The sequence below is a fragment of the Corticium candelabrum genome, chromosome 2 (assembly GCF_963422355.1).
Source record: "Corticium candelabrum chromosome 2, ooCorCand1.1, whole genome shotgun sequence".
Taxonomy (NCBI): Eukaryota; Metazoa; Porifera; class Homoscleromorpha; order Homosclerophorida; family Plakinidae; genus Corticium; species Corticium candelabrum.
The window spans coordinates 10,033,020-10,035,519 of record NC_085086.1 but is presented as its reverse complement, the minus strand read 5'-3'; the positions used below and the strand labels follow the sequence as shown (position 1 = coordinate 10,035,519).

General features: G+C 40.4%; 1 protein-coding gene across 1 annotated transcript in view; it reads right to left on the bottom strand.

The window, feature by feature from the left end:
- LOC134176524 (collagen alpha-1(IV) chain-like) overlaps positions 1-2,500 on the bottom strand; it is a 21,509-nt gene that overhangs the window by 3,235 nt on the left and 15,774 nt on the right. The window lies entirely within an intron of this gene.

The window sequence follows — 2,500 nt, the reverse complement described above, 5'->3', positions numbered from 1 at the left end:
ACAAACACCTTTGGTGGAAATTTTTTAGAAACGCAAAGCAGCAAACAGTAAGAACACGATGTCAAGTAAATGCTTGACTAGCAACAACGGAACACTGAAAAATTCGTTTATTTTTATGGTCAGTTTACGTAACGTAGATTAACGTCAGAAGTGGACTGCTACAGTAATCTGGTAGTGTTATGCATAGCTAGCTGTTGAGCTTTGTATTTGTATCAATGACTGTGAGAATATTGCATTGTCTGGACAGTACGTAACGTCCTTGTCTCAAGCAAGTTGTCTGATGTCCATGCATCCCTCCAATACAATAGTCTAGTGTATTGTGAGATGCATCCCTCCAATACAATAGTCTAGTGTAGTGTGAGATGCATCCCTCCAATATAATAGTCTAGTGTATTGTGAGATGCATCCTTCCAATACAATAAATGTGTCCTTCTCTACTGCCTGCACTGCTGAATCTATTTAATTGTTGCTGGCTTTCTGCCTCCATCCCACAACTTTGGAAAACTGGTGTCATACGTCTCTTTGCCAAGCCTGCTGCATCCAAAGATCCCTACAATCCTTCTTTATTTAGACCTATTGCCTTAACACCGTGTATTGGTAAGATATACACCTCTATGCTCAAGGATCGATGGTGCCAATTTATGTTGGAAAATAAATTCTTCGATACATAAATTCAGAAAGCTTTTCTCCCTGGTATATGTGGCACAGAGGAACATCAGTACAAGCTAAGGTCAGCTATTGCTGATGCTAAAAGAAGTCGACACACCTTATCAATATGTTGGCTTGACTTTGCCAATGCCTATGGTTCTGTCCCACATTGGCTCATTTTACAATGCTTTAGACTCTATCATGCTCCAGACCATCTACTGTCCGTCATCACCAACATATATTCAAACCTTCAACTACAAGTTTCCACTGTGAAGTGGGCAACATCCTTGTTGCCCTGCAATATTGGAGTGCTCCAAGGTGACCCGTTTTCGGTCATTGTTTTTAACACCGTCATAAACACACTCGTTATGATGTTGAAGACTCAGCCTTTTGGTTACACATTTAGTGGTTCATCTCACAAGATCAATGCTCTTCTGTTCGCTGATGACGTTACCCTAGTATCAAAGTCGCCTTCTGATTTACAGCGTTTGTGTAATATTGTGTCTGACTGGTGCCAGTGGTCCCAACTGACCATTAGAATGTCCAAATGCAGCTGTTTAGGTCTGAGTTTTAAACCCAAATTCCATCTTCGTGATCCTTCGGTTTCAATTTCTAATGAGTCTGTTCCCTTTCTTGGTTCTGAGTCTTTCATTTTCCTTGGAATGCCAATCAATGGAAACTTGTCTGATGATAATTTCAAATCTTCTCTAATAAGCAAGACAAAGACTTTGATGCAGAAATTGGATAATTGCCCTGTTAGTTGCCGGTGGAAACTAAAATTATACCAAAATGGAATCTTCCCAAGATTGTCGTGGTGCCTGTCTCTACTTCCTCTTTCACCAAGCTGGCTGCAATCTGAATTAGATAGAATTGTTACATCTTACCTCAAGAAATGGTGTAAACTTCGTCGCTCGGCCTGTACTGCCATCTTCTACCTCCTCCCACAAAATGCTGGTCTTGGCTTACCCCGTTTGTCTACGTCTTCCATCTCCTTCCAGTCTTCAAAATCTGCCCATCTCTTATCCTCACATGACAACTGTGTCCGCTCCTTGGCCACCAGTCAAGCATATAATAAATCGTATAGCAACAGATTCTCTGCTTTTAGAGAAGCAGCAAAGTCACTATCTGAAACACCAGGTGCTTCTGCAGCAAAATTGAGTGACATCACCAAATCAAGACTAAAGGAGGAACACCAAAAACAACTTCTTGCAAGAACTAAGAATCTGCATGTCCAGGGCTCCATCTTCCGTCTAGAAAACTGTTCATCTGACGTCTGGGCAAATGTTGTCTCTTGTCTTCCCGATAATCAACTTTCTTTTGTCCTCAATGCCGTTTCTGATACCCTCCCTTCAAATGCTAATCTTGTCCTATGGAGTAAACGTTCTTGTGATAAATGTCCCCTATGTCATCAACGTCAAACCCTTCTTCACGTTCTCAATAATTGCTCAGTCCTCTTACAATGTCGTCATTACAATCAACGTCACGACTCTGTTCTCAGTCTTCTCTATAATGCGGCTATTAACCATCTACCACATCAATTCAACATCTTTGCTGATTTAAAAGACTGTGAAGTAAAATTTCCATCTGACATCATTCCTACTGCACAAAGGCCTGACATGTTGATTTGGAATAATCATATGCTCAAATTTTATGTCATAGAACTAACAATCCCTTTCGAAACAAACTTTTTTGATGCAAATAAAAGAAAATCAGAACGGTATACAGACTTCATGATGACCATCAAATCAAAAGGCTTCACCTGTAAGCAACTAAATATTCAAATAGGATCTAGAGGCTTTATTGATACTCCAAGTCTTCTCCCCTTCCTTGATGTCATCTCTATTCCTCCTCA